The following is a 24,955-nucleotide window of genomic DNA, read 5'->3' on the forward strand; positions in this document are numbered from 1 at the left end:
GAACATTTCTCTGAAAAAAGCTAACATTTGGTACAAGATGGGATATGCATTTAGCAGACACAGAGAGCAGAACTTGAGCATCTGGAGAACTTCACTGATAAAAAGTAAGCTCCTTTAAGACAGATAGAAAACAGCTGAAAGAGGATTTTCAGTATGTGTATTTTGGACTCTGAAATAAAAAATGATGAATAATCATCTCAGTTTTAAATGTAGATCTAGTCTTAAGGCATACATAAACTGCAGAGCTTTTCATACTACATTGCACATTTTCTTCCAAAAATGGATTTCTCTTCCCTCTCAGCACCAACACTGGGAAAGACTGTTTACTTGGACTTCTTCAGCTTTATCTGAATCTCTGCTTGCCATTGAGTAATTCATTGGCATGGAGGTTTAGCAGAGAAACTGGAAGCAGTGTTGGACTCTGCAGTCCCTTCAAGGGTGGCTAAGTAGTGTACACTAGAGAAGATATGGGAAGGAGTTTAGACATGACACACTGCATATTCCTATGAAGGAGGAATATCTGCCTGGATATGTTGCATGGTCCCAGTAAGGCACAGCACGGAGTTCATGCTAGATGAGAGTGATAACTGAGTTGTTCTACCCAGACCCAGCAATGGTTTGTACCATGCAAGACCCAGAGACTTTTTCTGGTATCCACACTACCCTGTCTACTCTGACTCTACAGTCACTGTCAACATCTCTTCTTTGTCCAGTTTCTTGTTAGAAAATGTAAGGAGCAGAAAGAGAGGAGGGAAATGGAGATACTCTAGTGAGTATCACCAAAGTAAAATGACAAGGCAAAGAAAAAGTTTAATGTGAATATTTGCTTTGTTTGAGGGTCTCAGAGAGCTTTTGAAAGCCCTGATACTGGTAAAAATATTTCCTATATACTACCAAATTTCAGAGGGTTTCACTGGTTTGTCTTCACAGAATCACAGAAGTTTTTAGGTTGGCAAAGACCCCTGGAGACCATCTAGTCCGCTCCCACCCACTCAAGCAGAGTCATTTAGAGCAAGTTGCCCAAAAAACATGGACAGCTGGGTGTTGAGTATGTCCAAGGATGGAAACTCTGTAGTGCCTCTGGGCAACCTGATCCAGCATTTGATCACCTGACAGTGAAAAAGTGTTTTCTTATGTTCAGATGGAATTTCATGTGTCTTAATTTGTGCCTGTTGCCTCTTGTCCTGTCAATGGGCACTACTGAGAAAAGTCTTCATTCCCTCCCCGTAACGTAGATGTGATGTACACATGGATAACATCCCTCTCCCCCACCACTGAGCCTTCTCTTCTCCAGACTGAATGATCCCAGCCCTCTCAGCTTCTTCTTATGTGAAACATGCTCCAATGTCTTAATCATTCTGGTGGTCCTGTGTTGGTCTCACTCCTTCTTTGCCCGGATGGCAAGCTGCTGGCTCATGATCAACTTCTCGCCTGCCAGGGACTCAAAGGTCTTTCTCTGCAGAGCTGCTTTACAGCTGGTCAGCCCTTAGTGTGTACTGATGCATGAGGTTATCTCTCACCAGGTGCAGGACTTTGCATTTGTCTTTGTTGAATGTCATGAGGTTCCTGTTGGCCCATTTTTCCAGTCTGTCCAGAGTTCTCTGAAAGGCAGCACAACCTTCTGGTGTATCAGCCACTGCTCCCAGTTTTGTACTAAATTTATTTGCATTCAATGAGGCAGTAGGGTTATCTTTGAGACTTTTTTAAAATAATGAAGATAAGTAATAGAGACCAGTTTATCAAAACACACACAGTGATGCAACACTTGAAAACAAAGTTTATACAAATAAACTGCTAGCTTGTAATCTCTTGCAATGGACATTCTTCAGTATAAGAAGATAGTTCCTCAAAAAGTTTGAAGTCTGTTTTGAAGCCTGTTTATAGACAAGCTGCAGAAATGTTGTCCAGAATAATTTTTCACCTTTTTTATAAACTGTTAAAAACTACAGGCTTAAATCATGCTCGTTAATGAAATCACATGCTCTCCATTATTAAGTAGCTTTACTGGCTGCTTCTGAATGTATGCAAGTTAAATCTGAGGTGTTTGACTGAAAAGCAGTTTCTAAAGGTACCTTCTGAAACAATTTCCTAAATTTATTTTAATTCTAACACAGAGAACAAATCAACCCTGAACTCAATTACAGATTATTACTGAATATTTACAGGCTACTTTTTGAGCTTTAAAAAAATATCACACATATTAACCACATTGTTACATACATTAAAACTCTGTCACAGAATACAGCACTCTAAATATGTTGCCAGACAAGTTACGGTTCTGTGGTGAAAGAAATAGGTACAGATTACTTGCACACTGTTTTTTATTATTGTCTTACGTACATTAAATTGACAGATAACTCTGATGTGTGCTCTCATTTTACATAAACAAAACTGTACCTGTGGCAATCTAGAAAAATTGCAACATAAATGTCTTTATTATGTGCATACCTATAGATCATACTAAGATTATATTAAATATTATAATATTATACTAAATATATGTTTACATACATATGTGCACAAATATACATGCACAAATATACATGCACATGATGTATCCAAAACATCAATATTATAGCAACTTCCAGGGTTAGTTTTTGCATGTTTGGTATCATTATATGTAGAATGTAAAGATGTCACATTATCTATGTTAGGTATTATATTTTAACAGGCTATGCCTAGTAACAGGGTTTTTTTGGTAGGGGAGATAAGTCCTTATGATGTATTTTGGGTTCAATAATCCTTGTAGCAAACCAATAAATCCATAAAAATTTTGTGGATATGTGACTCCAAATGCAATACATTGATTTTAAGATAAATTATTTTATTCAGGAATGTGAGCAATGTCTTTTCTGAGTAGATTAATTCCAAATAATTCCTACTCTGTAAAAAGCAGTGGCCTGCAGTAGAAAGAGAAGTACCAGAAGTTTCCTGTACTTCCATGTACAGAAGCGTACTTCTGTGTGCTAGTATGTAGTAATAATACAACAAACAGCAGCCTGTTTGGCTGACACAGATGTGATGGCACGTTCCGTTCTGAAAGGTCTTACTTGTCCTTCATTTGCAGCTATAGTACTCACAGGAAAGTTATCAGTTTGTGTGTTTTGTAGATGAGTTGGAGAGAGCAGACTACTTCTAAGTAGAAAGACTCGGGAGCAATTACCAGGCTAGGAAGTGAGATGCTCTGGGTGAGCCCAAAAGGAGAATCCATTCATTTGTATCTCAACAACACATTTATGTTTCCAGCATTTTACCATATATGGTACACCTGCCTCTGCTAGAAACAGCACTAGTGTAAGCACTCTATTCCTCTCTCTGTCACCTGCAAGACATTGTCAAGGGCTGCACTGCTGATGGTTTGCCAGAGCCCAGGCACTGTCAGCAGCCCCAGAACTGCCCTCCTGGCTGTGGGGCACCCCACAAGGAGCAGAAACTGGGGTGGCACCAGAGAGAATGTTCCTCAGCAAGACTATCACCGGCCATCACCTACCAGGAGGGAAAAGTGCAAAGATAAACTTTAGCCTGCCAGGAACAGTACTGTGGCTGTGCCCACCACAGGTGAAGAACAGCATGAGGCTTCAAACCACTCCTCACCCCCAAAAATGGGACTTTGTAAGTGGGGAAGAAATAAATTCCCACATGCTGAAGCAGGGTTTGCTTTGGCAAGCAGTGTTGATCTGCTCTGGAAGAGTAATGGCATCTTTCAACTCTGCCTAGGAGGCCCAGCAGTCGAGGTGAGAAACACAAATATTTTAATTTTCAATGCTTTTCCCTCCATGTTAACAATCTGAAGGAGATTTATTTTATCCCAAGTACATTGGTGTGTTTTCTTTTGGCACCAGTTACTATTCCTTGAGATTTCATCTGAAATTAACCAGTTGTCTGGTGGAATTCCCTTTTATTCACTACTGACACAAGGTGGATTTGAATAAAGGTTTAAAAGCATGAACATCTTTCATTACTAATCTTCTGAGATTTTTTTTTATATTATTTCTTTTTTTATTTAAAAAAATGTGATAAAATATTTATGTCACCTTCTAGCTTCCGAGATGAATACCAGTAATCTGTGCATTTCGGTACATAACATTGCCAGAGGTATTAAAATGAAGGTCTTCCTAAAGGTGTTTGGTGACTCATCTCCCAGTAGTGTTGTAAGAATTAATTAGCTAATGCCAGTACAGCATTATATAAATGCTAAGTATTGTTGTTGACAGCCTAAGGCTGTAAGTGCCAAGTGGCAGCGTGAGCTTTTTTACTGCCAGTTGGCTCCATCTCCAAGCAGAAGAGGCCCACTCTCAGAAATGACATGATAAATCACTCTTCCTCACTTTTCTGTCTTTTTCTCTCACAGAATTACTGACCATGGTACAAGTCATACTGGTGTGTTTTTGTGACACCAGTCCAAAAAAAAAAATTGCAATAAGATGAAAATCAAATAGGTAGAAGTTTCCTCTACCATTAACTGAATCCTAAAGCAATATCTCACAGAGAAAAGCATCAAATCCCATTTACTATTCAGCAGCCACGCACTGTGCAATCTAGGATCTATAAACCTAAACCTGGAAGGGGCACAAGACACAACGCTCATTTTTGCTGTGCCAGGCAGCTAGAAACTGATACATTTATGGTTTCAGCCCCTAGAAAGAATGAACGCAAGCAGTGGTAAATGTATATTCATCTCATATTCCAGTTGCAAAGACAGCTGTCATCAATCTTAAATTACTAGTTTTAGCCATGACTGCTTAACTGCTCTGATTCAAGTAGCTACTCTCCAGTGTGTTTATATCTTTATATCTTAAAACGTAGTGTGCCAGAGCTGATTTTCTTCAATTTATATTATTTTAGCAAATATAAGCAGCAGAAGTGATGGATTGCTAAGAGAGGCAATTAAAGAGGTTAAAATCTGCAAAAAAATTATAAACAGTCGTGTGCAAAAGAGTTATGGGCAGTTTCTCTCTTCTTCTCTTGTTTCAGCATACACAATGTGATAAAACATAATTATTTGAAAACTCCTTGACTTCCACTGGGGAAAAATAATGAGGCTGAATATCACATAGAATTCAAACATGCCAAACTGCATTATCTTTTATTATAGATTGCTCTCTCCTTCATCCTTTTCTAAATGTCTTAATTTTACATATTTTTCATGTCTTCCTCTAGCTAAAGTTACCTGTTTGCGAAGCATGAAAATATGATAGCGTATGGGACACATCAGCATATCTCACAGCAAAATAGAAATCAGGTTTTCATTTTTCACCTGAGAAGACCCTTGGGAAACAATAATGCATTAGCAAAACCATTGCTTAAAATTTCATTTTATAAAAATGCCCACCATGTTTTACCTTCTGCTAGCTCCCTGTCACAAGAACAGCAAAGTGAAAATAAAGTTTGTCAATCCAAGTGAAAACAAACAAAGAAAACCAACCAACCAACCAAGGAAGCTACAAAAAAAACAAACCAAACCAACCAACCAAACACACACACACACCCCCCAACAAAAACACAGGAGAGCAGACTAAATTTTGCCTGTTGATTCAAAAGTACAGATTAGGCCCTACCCTCATGATGACCACATAATATACTGTTCAAAAAGGGGAACTCAGACAAGTAAACTGCATTAAAAATACACCTACATTGAATGCTTGTATAGAAACAGGATATTAAGGCATCACCTGCAATGAATGCAAAAGTTCTAAGGGTGAGAAAAGGAGTCACTCATTGTACAAATCTTAACTTTTTTCTGATTGTTTCAGCATCGGGCCCAATTCAAATGTTAATCTAAAGATATTTTAAATAGATAAATTGGTGTTTCCCTTTGAAGCATTTTCCAAAAGGTAACCACCTTCAGTGTTGGAAAAAATTTGATTATTTCCAATTTAACATTACATGGGTTTAACTTACATCCCTCATTTCTCATAATGCTGTTCTCTGCTAGAATAAAAAACCCTCCAGTTACCACTATTTTCTTCCTACTTGTCGTACTTACACTCTGTAATTAAATGTCATCTTGTTTTAATAAGCTGAACTCTGAATCTTTACAATCTTTCCATTTTCTTCATTTTAAAAAAATATTTCTGAGGCTCTTCTTTATGCCTTGCCCTCTGCAGCATCACCCATAAAATACAAAGGAGGAAAAGTTGCCTGCCTTCTACCATTTGTTGTTCTCCTGTTTCTACTTCCAGTGTTATCCTCCATATCCTCACAGCTAAAATCTACTGATTGTTTTCTATAATCCCAAAATCCTCCGTAGAGAACAGAAGCCTGTTTCTGAATAGCATCCAAATGCTGGTGAAAAAAAAATGCTTTTATTACATTTGTATTTCCTGCTTCTGCATAGACAGTTTAGCTTTGACTGTGCTAATAGATAACTTTATTTAACAGGGATCTGTTTTACTACACAGTACAGGTTGTTTTGTACAACTATCCTGCCCTCTTCCTTAATTATTGTTCTGCTCTTCTTTTCTTATCTACAGTTTTTTTCAGCAGAAGAAAATATTGCACGACGTTATGGCTTAACACCAATTCCTGCAAACTTCAGTAGAAGCATCTCCATTTGAGGGCAATTCCCTTTGGTGTTTGCTTTTTTTGGGCCTGCTGGTTAGGCAGTTCTTAATTTATGTAATGCAGTATGCTTGAATTATTTTATATAGCACTATTTTTTTTTAATCAGAAAGCCGTGCCATATTAGCTCAAGTGTCCAGAAAATGACCAAGCAGACTGTGAGTTTGGTAAATGAAGAAGTTTGCATGGAAGTAATCTCCTCAGAGAATGAAAGCATATTTGTTTGACCATTTTCTATAAAATAACATAGAGTTGTACTGATTATACCTATATTACTCAATCAGTGGAATATCAGCTTTCTGATCATATTGCCTGGGAATGAGGACAAGCAGAATTCTCCACAGATATCTGGTTAATCCTACCTGACATTCGGAAAACTGTTACAATCTTAGCACTCAGAATTCTTTAATGTTTCTAGTATGCCACAATTTAGTAATCATACTTAGATCAGAGATTATCTCCACCAGCTTCTTCAGGCTAGTGAATGCAAGTGCCAACATAACATCAAATTTGAATGAAAATTGCTAGTACGCAAAGGTGCTGTGCTCTAGTCCTATTCCTTTTGATGATCTTGTTACTTCCACTGTATTTCTACAGATGGTAACCCAGAGAGCTGTGCTGATATAATGCGATAAAAAACTACTCATAATGAAAGATGTATTTCCCCAAAGCCAAAAATGTACAAGCACCATTAGTCTACTGATTAATTTGTTAGCTGTGTGTATGAATGAGTGTGTAAGACTGAACATGAAAATACTCAGATTTACATGTTTCAAAATTTGTGCTTTTTTCCCAAGAAAGTTATAAGAAGTTTTTCTGGCACTATGGCATCCACTTTTGGAAAACAGTGCCTATTTTCTATCCTCTTTTTAACCCCTGTGGTCCCCATAATCCTGCATGGCATTGCCTCGGTGCCAGATTAGCTGAGACACTTTCCACCCTCTTGATCTCCTTCACAAATTATCTTCAGGCAAGATCTCTTGTCCAAATTTCTACTTTAAGTCTTATATTCCTGGACTGTTGCGCAGTCTAGTAACCGTGTATCATGATTCTTACCTGCTCGTGATTCACTTTAATTCATTCAAACAAAGTTTTTTTGTGCCATTCTCTCCAATAATTTGTATGGCACACTGAACATCCTAGAATTAAGTTCATTTTATGCAGGATTTTGTTGAACGCTGGAGTGAGTGTTGCTATACGGAAGACTGTTTTATGGTTATGTGCATCACAGTGAATGCCCACCACCTTGTACTAGGAGACAAGAAGCGTGTGGGCCCCAGTGATGCATTGCCAGGGGATGCAGGGTAAATATTTTCAAGATTAGACGAGGGATACAATTTGTGGAATACGTCTGTATCGCTCGCAGTTAGCGTGTAGGCTGCTGCCAAATGCTGGTTATTGTCTTCCTTCCTGAAGCTGTACCGCTCGAACACTGCAGTACAATGCTATTTTCAGCTCCTTGATGAGATGATTACAATGTAAAGTCATGCTGCGTGACCAACATGCCAGGTGTTTGCTGTTCTAACTCCACTTTTATTACTTTGGAGATGAGAGAATGATGAAGAGAGGGATCGGAGTTACTTAGGAGATTTTCCAACAGCAGGTCAGCTTAGATAGCTGAGCTATTTTTGCTTAAGGCATTGGTATACTCTGTATGTTCTTTTCTTCTGTTTTCCATTTTACAAACAAACTGTAGGAATAAAATTAGCCAAAATAAAATGCAGTCTATTAAGAATTTCCAAAGCAAAGTTTGCACTTCTCAAATGGCTGAACAGGTAGGTTTTTCCTCTGTAGAACAGATATTGAGAAGACTGAAGAGGAACAAACTCCCCAAACTACACAGCATACGTGCTCATTGGCACACAGTAGGTTGGAAAGGAGAGGAGAGATATAGTACAGATACCTTTTCCTTTCAGATCTTAAGTCCCCTGCCAAATCTATAAAAAGTGGAAAAACTGTGATTCTGTTTTTTAATATGCACTCTTCTGAGCAGGAATTCAAAAGACATCAGATACACTACTTCAACACACTACTTCACACAATTTAGGAAAAAGCCTCATGTTAGTAGGGGTGTCAGAGCAGAAATAAGGTTTTTAATGCTCTATCTTTAAACTACGGTAATAAAACTTCACTGACCCAACTCCCATTGACAACAAAAGTTTCTTTAAAGCAATTATATGCATTCAAAAGGGCTCTGACAGTGACCAAGCCAGTTTAGTAGCCTGAAACATCTCTATATAGCTTTAGGCTCAACTCAGCACAGATTTATGGTCTTTGAACCTTACTTAATCTTATATTGCACTAAAAGTGGGAACTATCTTTCCAAGGATTCTGAGAACTAAATTCACCCAATCTAGTAGAATTTGGTTATTCACCTGCACAGTCATGAGGATCACTCAGTTGCCAGATTTATGCTGCAATTTGTCATGGTGAAAAAGGAAAGACAGTCTGAGCTGCTTGATGCCGCAGTTCCCTGAGCCTCCCTGAGCTGGTCATACGAATTTGACTTCTCACAAAAAGTCTACATTCCCAGAAAACAAACAAACTTTACAAAATAACACACATTTTCAATGAACTGTTGTCCTAATCAAACATTCAGCCACCAATTACGATCTTAACATGTTTCTTTCAGCACAAGGAGCTGTTGATTCTGGCCAGGTTATGTTTCTCCAATGAAATCCTCTGCATTTGCAAAGAATGTACACAAAGTCTTGTTTCACTCAATCTGTTAGGAACAAACAGCAGAAGGTTATTTCCTTGCTCAGAAATCCAGCTCTCCTTTTTCAGTAGGTACTCTGCTCAACCAAAGCTTTTTCTTTTGGCTTTCTCCCTGGGCCACCCATATTGTCTATTTGTTTTTTTCACAGCTTTCTGATTACTTTTAAACACATAGCTCATATCAGTTGATGTCTCAGCCAGTGAATATATAATAATTTCCCAGAAAAGTTCTTTGTTCTTCACAAATTAGTTCATGCTTGAGCTTTTCTTTGTAGGATAACTGCCTGGGTGGTGGCTTCTACTGTTTTCAGCAATTTTATTTCATATAAGAGCCTAGCTGCTGCTTCTTGTTTAGACTGAATGGAGGGTGCCCACCATAACCAGGGGATTAATGAGGCCTGGAATTTTCTGCAGATCAAAGACAAATTTTATGGCAGCCATTAACATCTTCCAGCACGGCAATAGCATTCCTGAGAAAAGTCAAAGAAAAGGTGATAAAAATCAAGCCACAACATCACCTAATCACCTGTTTCTCCTGATTGGAGTATTTCCCTCAGGCTACTATGCAAAGTTACACTTAAGACAGAAAATCAATCAAAAAGGGAAAACAAACAAACAAACAAACAAACAAGCCCCCACCCTTTTTAAAGGTAACAGGAGAAGAAAACTGAAGGACATATAAACAAAAAATAGACCTGTGAGGGAGAGAAATAATAAGATTGTAGATTTCCATAGATAAACTTCAGCATGTATGGACCCTGATTTATGCATGGCAATAAATGAAAAATGGCCATCTGCAGCACGTGTTGTTATTTAGTCTTCTCTCTTCTGAGCAAAGCAGGGAGTAACCTGTGTGACACATTGTACTAGACATCAGTGAGGAACCCAGCTTCAACTTAGTGGAAAATTAAAAATGAAACCACAGTTGTTGGAGAGAACTGAACAGCAGTTTTGTTTTAATGATCCAGTTCAGGTCAGCCATCTCATTGTTCCTCTGAATTTTCAAACTGAATTGTAATTTTCAAGATTGCATGAAGTCATAAGTCCCACTTTTCAAAAGAACTTTAGGCCACATGCTGCTTACTTATTTTTATCACCTCATTCAGGCATTAAGTTAATTCATATAAACATACAGGCCCAAGGATTCAGGTAGCAGGTGAGGGAACACTCCCAGCACATAGTTTATTGGGTTTACTGTTTGCTGCTGCTGTTGTGTAGCCTAGTCTAGTCAGCAAACTTACTTTGCAAAAGAGGTGGCTAAGTTACTTAGTCTGTATAAAAGTGTTTCTCTGTCTGTTTACACTGTATGTTCTCCTTCATATAGTCTTCAATCAGACAGAATCTGAAATTCTTCTGACTATTGAATTATTTAGTAATACACTTCTATTAAGGCTAATCTGAAATTTAGAAGTAATGTAATATAAAGCCCATCATGCATTTAAAAATTACTTCAGAAATCCTTTATTTTCGGTTGCTTTTTCTCAGAAGCTTCAGTTATGGGGAGGAAGCAGGGGAGTTTAGCTCCCGTGTTTAGAGGACATAGGTTGTCTTGCTCTAGAGTATGTCCCCATGGACCTGAAACAATATTTTATTCTCAGAGGAGTCTGAAAGTCTTGACAGAACCAGCGCTAATTGGATGATGTAGCTGTCTGAGAGGAGGATTAGGTAACAAGAGAGCTTGAAATCCCTGTGGCTTAAATTCCCTCCTTATACATATTTAGACAATACAGTAATCCCAGTCACTGCTTAGGAGCAAATTAAATAGGATGGCACATTATAAACACCTGCATAAATCCATTTTTTCCTGGTTTCAGTGCATTTTTGAGAGAATCTGAGAAAGAGAAAAACCTCCTGGGAAAGCAGGGGAAGAAATTTATTTCTGCAAGAGTTAAGCTGAACCAAGTGGTTCATTATTGTTTATTACTTATCTTCTCTCACTATAGTTTCATGAGACCTGTTTGAGGACAAGAAAACTGTGTCTCCTACTGTATGCCAGGGAACAGATTGTTGGCATTCAGTAACTAGTAATAGTGATAGACAATTAAGTCTTCAACAAGACACACTTGCTAGCCAGTATACATTTACCTGCTAGGTAGCTGACAGATGGCCTTGCATATAGCAAGTTAAGATACCTGCTTTCCAGGTCTTTTTCCTCTGTTTGTTTGCTAGCGGATATCACTGCATGCTGGCTTTGTTGGGAGGAACCAGACACAGTGGGACAGGGTATGGTCTTGCCATTGGCATCCATGGGTAATGAATACAACCAACAGGAAGCTCAGGGACTCCGACAACCAAAATTATGTCAGCACAAGGGTAAAAATGTCTGGAATGAGAAGTTATCCTTCGACAAAATATTTTCAAGTCATCCCTAGTTTTAAGCTAATGTGTTTAATCATCAACTCGCAAAGAGCTCGTGAGGGAGAAGTTTACAATTCCGAGTGTGATCATCTTTCAAACAGTCTGATGTTTCCTAACAATAGAGAGGCAAAATCAACTGCGAAGCTGTTTGCTGTATTTCAGTCACATAGGTCCAGCCTTTCTCACCAGTTATAACATACACAGCAGAACTGGGAACCAAGAGATATGAGATGCAAGAAGCAGCTGAGAGTAGCCAGTTGAAAAACTGTGACATGCATTCACAACTATGTTTTACAAAGGTTGAGGAAAAGTAGGAGGAATTCAGCAGCAAATTAAGTGTGAACTATTCTCTCTTTTATGTGCATGTTTTTTTTGTGCTTATTTACACCTGGGTAGAGAAATTTGTTGACTGGATGGGCAATATGACTGAGCTAGGTGTCCTGCATGCACCCTGTGGTATCTCCAGTGCTCCCCTGAAGTACCAGAGCCCACCATCCATGTACCTTAGTTATTTTACTTCATGGGATTTAACACACATGGATATATCTCCTACCCACCCTCTGCTATCTGCATCCAAGAATTAATCAGGAAAGAGGAGAGACAAGAACTGGCTTCTGTCACTGTTGGAGGAATTTGTGCATGGTAAGAACATCTGTTTTACATGGTAATCCTGCCAATGGATCCCATTAGAGACTGAGGTCCCTTGGACTAGGCACCATACAAGTCTGTGAGGAGAAGCATATTCAAGAGTTATAAATGTAATTGAGAATAATAAGAAGTGGTTGGAACAAGGGAAAAAAACTTTGCTTTCTGCAGGTCACTTACACAAAGTATTCCTTATAACATATTGCTGTGTTGCATCAAAGCTTCATTTTAAATGTTTCACAAGTTGTGCAGAATGTCCCACTCTGTAGCTCTGTTCTGCCACACAGAGCAGGGCTTTGCTCTACAGTGAGAATCCGTTTTCCTGTGAATTCAGGCTTTAACTACAGCACAAAATATGTTAGCAACCTAATCACAAATCTGGTTTCCAAAAATTAGGTAGACTCAAAATTCTTCTATCAAAAAGCAGGAAAGCTTCTGGTCTGCTCTACCACCCATTTCTTTCTTCAGCTAAACATTAAGACTCACCATGCTCTCTTCTGTCTTAGGTTAAATACAGATCATCTCTGTTCCTCTGCTGCCCTGCCCTCCCGATATGCAGGAATATAATAACTCTTTTTTTTTTTAATTATTTCAAGAGTATTTTTACTCAGCCCAGAACATGGTGACAATCATGACAAAACTCACTGAGCTAGCTCAGAAGGATGTATATACAATTACGCCCTAACAAAAGCCTCCCTGGAACAAAGTGACATTGACAGAAAAAAAAAGAAAATACAGGAGAAAGTAAGATCCTGTAGAGCGCATCTCATAGGGAGAGAATAAGTTTCTGCCAGTGTCAGACCTTCCTTTTCACAAGCCTGTAGAAAGCATTTAAACAGGAGGAGGGAGAAGCTGCATTTTCAAGCAGTGTGTAGGAGGCCTCTCTATGTGCTTCTTAAAGAAGTCACCTTGAGACTCTGTCCTACCAACCTCTCTGGAAAAAAACAACCAGAAACAAAGCTCATGTTAGAAGTGTCTGAACATCGCAAGCTTCCCAGTGATAGTTTCCCATCATAAAAAAATAACATTCATTCTGGTGTCTTCTCCTACTCTGCATTGCTGGGCTTATCTGGCACATCTGTACTGTGAAATGCTGTCCAGGAGAAATGATTTTTAGGGAGCCTTAGTCTAAATCTAAACCAGGATTTCCTCACTGAGCGAAGGCAGCTCAATCCCTCTTTCCACCCCCGCCAGTACGCATTTCAGCAGTGATGCAACCACCAGATGGTGGCATTTCCACTACATAAGGTACCGTTACAGCATTTGAATTGGCATGTAATGTGATTCACACCACTGGAAGCATGTGTGTAGTTTTTGCTATAAAAGGCAGCGCTGCTTTAAATGGATCTATGACTGTAAAACAAAGAAAAACAGTTCTGCAGGACAGGTTCAAATTGTTTACAGTTTTGACAACATCTAGCAATACCTTGAAGGCAGAAATCGGGAGTTAGAAAAAAATAGCTCTGAGAACCAGCAATGACAGGCAGGGAGGAGCATTTTTCTCCTGGGTTACCTGATGCCATCCAGGTCATATTCTTACTCCTGCGGATGTTTCCCTCTTCATTAGCAACGGGAGTGTACATCCAGCTCAGGAAGAAATGCTGCTTGTGATACAGAACTACAGGTCAGCAGTGGAGACAGGGAAGAACCTGTGTATCTATATATCTACAATCATTTTCTTTTCTTTCTGAGAAGTCCATTAGTGGATGTACCCCACAAAGGGACTTGATGTGGACAGAGGTGACCTGTTGGATACTGCTCCCTCTGCAGCCTTCTGCAAACTGCCACATGCTCCCCCTTTAAAAATAACTCTATCTGCTTATTTTCATGCTGATTTCTTGCATTGATCTTATACATCATCAGGGGCTCAAACAGCTTCAGCCAGGAATATCAACGTAGAGTAGCGTTTTTCACCCAGATATTTTTTGGAGCTGAGACTCTTTTCCATTTGACATCCAGGACACAGTACTGTTGTATTCCTAAATTTTTACAAACTATCTTCTGTTGTAAATCCTAAAATATTTATTTGGAACATAAGACTGCGAGGGTCTTCCTGGGTCACCAAGTGTGTTTGTGACCAGTATGCTACTGTCAGTCCCTCAGTAGTTAAGCACTTCTTGCCCCTACCATTTTTCTGCTGGGACACCATTACAGGATGTTAGTCCTCTAATGGTCAGGAATTTTCTTCTGCTTTGAAGACTAAATTTGTTCTTGTCCAGTTTCTACTCTTGTGCTTATGTTAATGTTTGGAGTATCAATGTTTCACTTCTCCTTCCTCATCTTTACCTCCTAGATTATTCCATGGGATGATGCAATTCCATCTAAGTACAAAACACAAATTGGCAGCTGTCTACATGAAGTGAGTCTCAAATCTCTAAGAGCACTTACAGGAGAACTTTTATGACTCTTAGTGTTCCCACTCTTCCACCTCTTTTCCTCACACTTACACTTACTCAGAAATGTACACTCTGCCCATAGTAATTTGGAAGGAAGTTGGCTTTCAACTCCTTTCACCTCTGCCCCAACATAGCCACACCATCTGAATTCTGCAATTCAAAAAGGGTTATGTCAGAAGAAAGAGCTGTTTTACTCTCACTGCTGTCTCAGTTGTGAGGGGTGACTTTCCACAGTTCTGCTGTTGCAGCTTCCAATTGCATGAGAAGCCTTTTGCCAGTGGAGCACACCGGTATTCTCATATCAGCAAAGAACTCCTTGTGTAAACACAATTTTGTTCAACATCCTGGCAACCCTGGCACAGGCTGAATAGAGCAAACAACCTGCTTCCTCACCCCTGAAAATGGATCTGAGCACATTAGCTGGTGCTGTTGGGCAGCTGGAACAGACATTTCTTGCATGGTACTTCCTGTGTCGTTAATAGGTGTTTTCGAACTGCCAGGGCTGTAAGCTGGAACATTGAAAGAATACACAATTAACAACGATTATTTTAGTGCAATTTAACTGAGAACCTATCAACATAATTTCTTCTTAGGAGTTGCATTTGCTATGCTGTTTCTCCAAAGCCCACTTCTCTGTGTTGCACTTGCACACTAGGAGACAGTGCGAATAAAGGCTTGTAGCTGAATCTGAAGTTTACCTACCTGGCAGCAGAACACTGTGTGCAGGGAGAGGGACATACAAAACTTTCCTGAAAAACTCTGTTGAATAAGCAAAGCTGTGGAAATCTAGGGAGAATAGAGGCAAATGGCATCCAGTGTTTTTTATTAGAATACCATGGAAATTTGGTTAAAGAAAAATGAGTCTCCCAAGACTGGAAATCATAAAAGCAGGTATTACTTATCCAATTTAGCAAAACTATTCTTTCTCTTTGAGAGCTTTTTACTGACTCACAGGAAATGACTCTGCAAAGTGCAGTTGCCAAACTGTGCGGGAGCTTTTATGTGAAACAACAGTAAGTCTGGTTTCTGCTTTTCCATCTCAAGCGAACTAACAGTGGATACTAGAAGCAAATATACCCAGTGGGACTAACCAGCTAACAGCAGATTTTCTTCTGTGAAATTTATTTTGCATTGTGTACTGGAACAAATTAGAGCACATCCCTCAGAACCTGAAGAATGCTGTTGTATGTTCACATTTAAGAGCAGAACTCAGGTAAAAGTGAAAATTCCAGTGCTCTTCAACAGCAGAGTGCACTGGACACTTAGAGGAGGGCAAAACTTTCTTTTCCTCCATCAGACAATGCAGAAAAGTGCTCTTAGAACTAGCAAGAAAATTAAAATTTATCCCTTCTGGAGCTAATATTAAAATCTGATGTTATTGCAGTACAGCCCTTATTTTACTTTACAGCTGGCAAAATGTCACTACAACATGGTAGACCATTGCTCTCAAGTACTATTCCAGTTGTGCTGGGCTGAAGTCTGCACTTCAAATTATCATTTAAACTTCCCCTGCTTGTTCTCATAGACACATGATATGGCTTTCCTTAACTCAAATGATAATGGACATCCAACCTTTTTATCATATGTTGAAGCCACCTGTCCTTATCTTTTATATTTTGTCACTTCACTCAGGAAACCAGTGTATATAAAAAAGGGTCTGTTTTGTATCGTTTACCTCATTGAACCAGTGAAATTATATGTTAGCACCATTCCAAGCACTGGAAATTCTGCCATTTTCTTTAGTGGGCCAGGATTTATCTTTAAAGGTTTGTTTTTGGCAGTTATCTAATATTTCCCATTTTATTATAATGAAATTACAAGTAAGATGTCCATAATTCCCTCTCTTCAAACAGATTATAGTAAGAACTGTCTCCTTCATTTTGCTGAAACCTGAGCTGTAAAGTACTTAGGAATAAGTTCTTCAAAGCAGTCAGTAGATTCAGTTTCCAGGTCTGACTTCATGTTGTCCTTTCCTTTATGACTTTCAGAAAAATATAATCTGTGCCTGTCTTTGAAAATTATCTTTAAACTCACTAAACAATAAAAATACCCTCAGGACTTAAGTAGATAATTAACCTGTGACTGCAGGGTGTCAACTGGATAAAGCTCATTAAAAATATATAAATTATTAAATTGTTAGTATGGAAATACTGGTATTACAGAATATCATTTCTATAGATGCGTTTACTAACAAAAGCTGAGTAACACTTCTGAAAGAACTGCAATCTGTAGTCAAACCTAAAAGGCCACCTTTTCAGATGAAAATGCACTGAGCAATCGGTTCACTAAAGCCAGAAAAATATAGGGCTTTTTTACTGCTGAATGTGAAAATAGAAAATCCCTGGCAATTGCATTATTTAAGAGCATAGAGGTGGTACAGATCAAGAAATAGCACAGAGTTACTCAGTATGCAGCTGGGTGGGGATAAAGCAGCATATTTTTATAGCAGCTGAAGGATTATGTTCAATTTGGTTATCAGAAATGGACAAACAGGCCAGCAGCCAGCAGAGAGGGAAAGATGCTCCATGTCTTGGTGGAAAGATAAGGAACTTGGTCACAGAGACCCAAAACCCAAACAAAATACTCAGAGCAGAAAACAGAAGAAAAAATGCATCTGGGATTTAGCCCATTATTTTCTTCCCCTTTAATCTGCATGTTTTCCATGTTAGTAAAATAAAAACTAACATATTGCTTAATCTCATGTACAACGTATTTGCACATGTCTGTACATCCATGCATGCCCTTGAGAAGTGAGACTACAGACTGTGAGTCCCCACTGAGTAGCAGCTCAGGGAAATGTACGCCTGAGCCCCGGGGCAGACATTGCTGCTGGTGGGAGAGCAAAGCAGCAGAGCTTTCATCCCATGAAGGAAGGCATAACCCGAGATCCAGGTTACAGGAAGAGAAGTGTTGCTATTTACCTAAACGAGAGAAAGCTGAAGATCAGGCAGATGGGGTGGAATGACACGTACCCAAGCCTGACAGTATTCAAGAAGCAATCGGACAATGCCCTCACACACATGGTGTGAACTTTGGGGTTGTCTTACACAGGGACAGGAGCTGGATGGGTCCCTTCCAACTCAGGACATTCTATGATTGTACAATTCTCTGATACGTGGCAGCCTGGCAAGGGTTCAACTGGGGACAACGCTGAGAAGATGAAATCTGTATCTAAGGCTGTTAAGCACAGTCCCATTTACTTCAGCAGAACTCTGACATTTTACACCAAGGGAGGATGTGGCCCCATTTTCTTCCTTTGTTTCGTGTTCCTATTCACCATCCATGGGAAGGCTGAGATTGTGATCACATTACGCCTTGTTTGAGACACGTAGACCTATACACCTGCTGTTACTCACTGTACACCTTCCTTTCTAGTTCACTGGGTTTTTAATTGTGTGCTTCCATTTTATGCTCATGCAGGGACAAACATATATCTCTAATTCTACCTATTAGCATTGTCCTCCGTCCTTAAAATAGCAGAAAAAAGGCAGCAAGTAAAATCTGGTTTGCTTGAATGAACTCAGAATGTATTTTTTTAAAGGCAAAACACCAGGCTTTCATTAGCAGAGCAGTGAGTCACCCTATCAACTGTACCCAGAATAAATAAGAACTGCATCCATTGAAACTGAAACTGTGTTCTTTCCCTTAATGGGCAAGTGTCTCTGAGGAGAACCTGGTAGGAGAAAGGGATCCAGCTCTTTGGGATGTCATTCCTTTCTCCTCAGCCATACCACTGTGAAACTTTCTGAAATATTTTTGTGTGTGCGCTCCTAGAAAGATAAAAGGCATATAAGAGGCAAAAAAATACTGTCTGTTCTTAGTTGCTAGCAAGAAAGGTCTCTATCACAAAAATTTTCATACTGATACAGTCATTCCTGATACCACATCATTTATCTTTCTTTTTATCGACAGTATTTTTAGTGCAGTAATTTCACTGCAAAACTCTACATATGAACACATAGGATGAGTACACAATATAAGGACAATAAAAATCTGAAAGCAAAAAAGTGAAACAGCATACTAGCAAAGGGTCAGAGTCTCATGCACTTGATTACCTTAATGAGAAGTCTCTTATTCCAACAGCAGTCCCATTGACCATGTAGGTATTTGAGGACTTAAGTCTTACAGGCATAGTAGAATTTGGTTTAAAGTCTGGATTAAAATAAGATGATTGAAGACTGCTCTGTATCAGTTGCCGATCAGGGATCAAGGCTACCAAGCAATCACATCAGTTCTCCAGAGCTAGACTTTGGCTGTCCTTTGCTGAAATTTTCACTAGTACACAGCTATGTATTGTAAGGATTTAGGATGTAATTTAACTGAAAGAACTGGCAGAATGACAGATTTGTGTCATTATCTACTGGCACTTTTGATACCTTCTTGCTTGCTTCAGAAAGCAGAACCCAGTGACTTACACATTAACCCAGTTACTCACACATTGCATTTAATGTGTTACGCAAAAACTCAGTCAAAACCAAGTGCTTAATAATGTATTTGTAATTGTTTTTTTCAGTGCAGTATAACTATTTCAAAATTAGGTCTAAACTTACCTAGAATGTTAAGAAGTTTATTGGCAGTCAGTATCACACCTGAATAATGTCACCTACAGTAACTTAAATTCAGTGGCATGCCCAGAGCAAAATGAAAATAAAAGCAAACAAACAAACAAACAAACAAACTTCTCTGCCATGGCAGCTATGGCCTCTTCAGAGAGTACCATTTTATGTAGTCATTTCATCTTTGTAAGGCTCACAATTTTTACCGTTGCACATGTCTGGGATTTATCTTTTTGTTGGCCAGTCCAAACGATTTACCTAAGATCTTGTGAGGTTGTTTAAAATTTCCTTCTAGGAAGCCCAGCAACTTCGGACTTCTACTATTTGTGTATGCACTTGCTGTCATAACAAACCTTGCTGACTGCCAGCTGCGGTATCAATTCCTTAAAATAGCAGACAGGCAGGACAAGCTACAGCAGTCAGAATGTTGCTCTAATTGAATATGGGACACTTATTTGGCAAAGGACTCCCTTACTTAGCACTAATTATTCTTTGCTCATTCTGAGTTTGCTACTGCAAAGGAATGTCATTATAGCTGTTTGAGATGGGCAGTCACATTAGAACCTTACTTCAGCATAGAATTAATCTTACCTATATATTTCAGATTTTTAGTCAGTCTTGTGAACATCTTGAGTGATGGCACCTGCATATTTTCTGTAGGAAAGTACTCCACAGTCTATTTAGCAGAGAAGTTGCCTTTGTTCACTTTCTCCATGTAAAATTTTATCTTCTTCTCTATCTAACAAGGCTGCTTAGGAGGGCTCTAAAACCTTAGGATTGTCTTTATGATCTGAATTATATGGGTAACCCCGATACTTCTAGGGCTTTTATCAAAAGAGGCCCTCAGCTCTGAAATTTCCTTCATTTAGAGATAGTTAACACTCCACTTATAATCACACACAAATCCAGATCATAGACAAGGCTCTTAGGGACAGGGTTTAGTGCTAGATTTATGTTATGGTTGGACTCGATGGCATTAAGGGTCTCTTCCAACCAAAATGATTCTATGCTACTTTTAATGCATGCATCCATAAATGATGGATGTGTTGAGAAATCATAGATTTCATTTTCAGAAATGAAAACTATTAAAGCTACAACCAAAAAGGTAAGTGCTCAGCACCTGTGTAAGCCAGACCCTCGAGATGCCTCAGGCTGGATGTTCACAATGTGGGCCAGGGAATAGGTATGGATCTACTTGGAAATGCAGACTTCTTTCTGTTGTGCTACCAACAAAATTGCTCTGACAACTATTTCTTCCCCCATCATCTGTGATGTTCTCCTCAGTTTTCCACCTAGCCCTGTTAGGGTTTGTAGCATGGATGACTGGGAATTCAGTGCAAAAGTCAACTCGAAACAGCAACCAAGAAAGAAGCCCTTCAGGCCAAGTGTTCCCACAGGTATGTAGACCCAAATCCCTCTAATAGCCCTCTAAGCCTAAAGGAAATATTTCAAGTGACAGGAGGGAAGCATTTGTGTTCTGTCCCTTGGAGCATGATTACAGTCATCTTTTGAGGCCTGGGAATTGCAAAGTATGTTTTTCCATTTCAGAGTAATTCTTTCAGATATCTCATCATAATCTAAATTTCATCAAAAGTGGACTATGGCAGAAACGGATGCTGAGATTCACTTTGGGATCTCCTTGTTTTATTTCTAGTTCACTGTCACTTAACAGATGTATTAGTGACATTTTGCAACATCTTACGTCACTGGTGAACTGCAAGCCAACACATGATGTGACTAACAGAGAAGGGAAATCATGCATAATGAGATACAGCTAAATATAAATATCTACCTTACTTCAAACAAAAAAGAGGAGTGGAAAGGAAGGGAATGAAATTCTCTGTGACATATATTTTTAGACAGATTCATGAAAAAGTCATTTTTGGAATGGTTTTGATTACTCATTTTAGTCTTTCAGAACTTCAAGTACATTGTTACAAGCTGTCTCCATCTGTCAAATCTTTCTTAAGTGATGCAGAGAACTACGCAGACAGAAGAAAGAAATAGCAGATTTTCCTTAAAAACCTGCAGACTGAAAGCTAACTATTTTAAAAGCTATAGTTGTGGAGGATTTTTTTGTTTGTTTATTTTTTGTTTATTTGTTGGGGGGGTTGTTTTTTGTTTGTTTGTTTTGTTTTGTTTTTTGGTTTTTGGGTTTTTTTTGTCAGATGCTGCTAGTAAATTTTCATACATCCAGACCACAGAAAGAGAAACGTCCCTAGAGAAGCTTTACATTATAGACAAACCACCTCCTCAGTATTTGCATGCCCTGCTTAACTAGCTCATGTTTGCTAAAAGCCAGTAGTCTTGGACTGATTTACAAAAGTAAAACTGCTTTAAAGATGAAGGCAGAGGTAGTTACTGGATCATTCCTGGATGGAAAAGACAAATGTGTGAAATGTTTCCTTATCATTACTGCATCTTTGAGTGTCTTTAAAAAAAGACTAACCAACCAAACAAACAAAAAACAAACAAAAAACCCCAACCAACCAAACCAACCAACCAAACAAAAGACCCCCTATCAATAAAGTAGAAAATTAGAAATACTTTTCTAAGCTTTATTGAATTTTCTGGCAATATCTGCTTTCAAGTCTTCTACCCTCATATTGATTTCTGACAGTGTGCATATGTAAGAGCTGTGTGCACACCTCTGCATGAGTCAGTCAACAAGAGAAAGGAATAACAGCCATGGTGGGAACCCTGCCTCCCACCTCCATGCCTCGGCACGAGCTGCTGAATGCATTTGCAGATTGCTGTTATGTCTCATAGCATAACAAAATAAGCTCCAAGAGCAGAAACAATCAAACGCCCCTCAGCAAGCCACTGCTAAGAAGTGCTTTTGCATTCTTTGATTAGCAGCCACAATATTAGTAGAAAAACAGCCTCTAAAAATAAGTGGGTGAGGTCACGTTACAGAGGTGTTTAACTGGAATCTGAAAATGTGAAACATCCGGTACAAGGCTATCACTGTTGCCTACTGATGGGGAGATACTTCCTTTTCCTTTTCTTTTATTTTCTTTTTTTTTTTTCTTGTTTTGAGGTCACATATGCAACTTTGTATTCTGTATTGCCCTGCCTGAACAATAACTGCAAGAAATGTAAGCAGTTGTTCCTGATCCATTCAGCAACTTCGCTGCTCCAGCACTGACTATGTAAACAATTTTTTCAACCACATAAAGCTCAGTGGATTTCTTACTGAGAGCATCTATTCATTCAAAGAAAATAGTATGAATATCAATGGAAAAATCTAGGTAATTCTAACAAGAAAGAATGTCAAATCTCTTCTGCTGAGACCTGGTACTCTTAAGTGATTTAGTGCCCCTCAACATTCACTGAAATCCGATATTCAGCAAATGGCAAGTAAAGGTTTCTAAATGATAGATTACATGGAAAATAACAGACAGGATGTCAAATCCTGAAAGACAAGTGATTTCTATTTTTTGTTATCAAGGTGTTTTCCATGAAAGTCTTTTTCATATAGCAAAATTAATATCCATTTGCTGTGTCTTCCTCCATCTCAACAAATAACTTTGAAACTGCTGCAATTACTTGGCTGCATTTAAACCATTTGATAAGCAGCCTTTTTTTTATATACCGATATACAATTTATATGACTGAAATGTGCCTTTAACACAAATCAGAAGTGAAGGGATCAAATAAATCTCTGGTATAATTACAGGGCTTTCAAATGAGCTGCAGTAAGATGAATTTGACTCGAGGCTGTATATTTAGCCTGGAAACAACCAGCCTGGGCATCTCAAATCGGACAGACCCGGCACACGTGCAAATGCTGCAGCTGCCAACGTGATGCAGATGCTAATAATTCAGCAGCTTTGTACCCTGTGATTATGCATGTGCTGTGTAGCGGTTCAGATTAAAGAGTTAAACAAAATTCTTCTCCCTCCCCTCTTGGCGGAAAGATAATTCAAACCCATCTGATATTCGCAGACAGTTGGACGGCAGCTGAGGTTTCATTAGGAATCCCACGTATGGCCAGAAGCAACATACACCTCGGTGTTTCCGGGAGCCGCAGGCAGCCAGAACAGATGGTAGAAATCATCATCCCCAGACAGTCATCAGGGGAACCTCAGGCCACATGCTTGAATTTTTCTCAATGAACCGCATACAAGGCAGGCATTTGATCCATGTGACGGCAGCTGCTGGGTCCTGGGGGAGCGGGAGGCGGCGGAGTGGAGGAAGGCTCTCGCAGGTTATTAACAGGTCATGCTGTGACATTAGCAGTCCGGAAACATCGCCTCTCCCAGGGGGCTAAAACAAAAGCAAGGGAGAGGTTCCTCGTAATTCACACACAGTTCAGTGCTTACAGATTACAGCACATAATCTGCTTGGCAACAGCACAGCACGCAGAGACACTCTGCTATCTGATTTCCCTCTTTCTTCTAGCTGTTTCCATTAGAAATGTCAGAAGGAATCCTTGATGCAGTAAATGTCCTATGCAAATCTTGAGAGAAGAAGAGCCCAGCTTCCCTGCAATTTTCAGAATGAGACACAGAGGCAACCCTCATGGTGATGGCTGAGCTCCCTCGTTCAGATGTCCCCAGTCTTTTTGTTCCGTTCATGACATCCGAGACACTGCTTTACTCATTGATCATTACCGCCTGTCTGAATCACCATGCCCCTTCTGTAAGCAGAGAGACTTGCTGCAACTCTCTGCCTCATTAGAAAGAAAATTTCCTTGGTGATATTTTGGAGGTAACAAGGCATTTGGAGGAAGAATCTTAAAATACTGCATTTGACAATGTGAATGGTTTTAAAAATCATTACCCCAGCCCTACAACAGACTACATCTTCACTCTCATCCCAGCCCTCCTGTGCATAGCCAGCCATGCACACCAGTCTGCAGATGGAAAGTCTCCAAACCCCCTGACTGCTTTAGACATTCTCTGTCCAGTGCTGGCAGGTCAGGGCGATGGTAGTTGGCCAAGTACTCCAAATTACATCCTGTAGAGCACAGTAATATAAATACGTATACGTGGGGGTTTCTGTGTACAGAAATAAACGGGTGATGGTGTGTGTGTGTTTGTAAATACAAATATCATCACTTCATACCCGGAAGCTACTTCCTTTCTGATTGCTTACACATTCTAAATATAAAATGGAGTTTATCAGGATTTGAAGCAGAAAGATTCTGCAAATAAATATGCCTTAAGGTTTTTGTTATGTTGAGTGAAGCTCTTCACCAACCACATTTCTCTATAGAAAAATTGGGTTATCTATCTCCTTTGCAGCACTTTTTTCCTCCCTTGCACAGCAGACAGACCTCACCCACATTCCTGGTCTTCATTCTTTTCTACTGTGCTGGATGCTGTATTTCCCACTCTGTTTCTTGCCTATCCAACCAAGGTAGCTCCTGGGTAGGTAGATCTCAGCTGATGCTTGTCAGCTTTTCCAACAAAATTCCGTGCTCACCAGATCATTGCTTACAGCAAATCCTAAGTCCTATCCTAAGAATCCTTTCCAGTACATCTGTTGTGTTGTACTGTGAAACTGAGAGTGTGAACTGCTCAGTGTCTGATACATTGGGGTTTTCCAGGATCTACTGTATGTGAACTTCACAGATTGCCTGACCAAGCAGCAGAAACCTGAATCTCCCATACAAACACTGACCATTTCTCTGGGAATTCTAGGAGCCACAAAAACTGGCTAGGCAGAGAGAGAAGTGAAGATGTACTTTGTACTGTAAATTGGTTACAGCACTCA

The 24,955-nt window shown here is 39.3% G+C and overlaps 2 long non-coding RNA genes across 2 annotated transcripts in view; one reads left to right on the plus strand and one right to left on the minus strand.

The window, feature by feature from the left end:
* LOC135576479 (uncharacterized) overlaps positions 1-24,955 on the plus strand; it is a 52,414-nt gene that overhangs the window by 13,576 nt on the left and 13,883 nt on the right. The gene's annotated exons all lie outside the window — the stretch shown is intronic.
* Positions 828-24,955, minus strand: part of LOC135576478 (uncharacterized) — a 52,007-nt gene continuing 27,879 nt past the window's right edge. The window contains exon 4 of the long non-coding RNA XR_010468243.1: positions 828-23,503. This is a non-coding gene — a long non-coding RNA (uncharacterized LOC135576478). The remainder of the gene's footprint in view (positions 23,504-24,955) is intronic.

This window comes from Columba livia, chromosome 1 (genome assembly GCF_036013475.1).
Source record: "Columba livia isolate bColLiv1 breed racing homer chromosome 1, bColLiv1.pat.W.v2, whole genome shotgun sequence".
In the NCBI taxonomy this organism is placed as follows: domain Eukaryota; kingdom Metazoa; phylum Chordata; class Aves; order Columbiformes; family Columbidae; genus Columba; species Columba livia.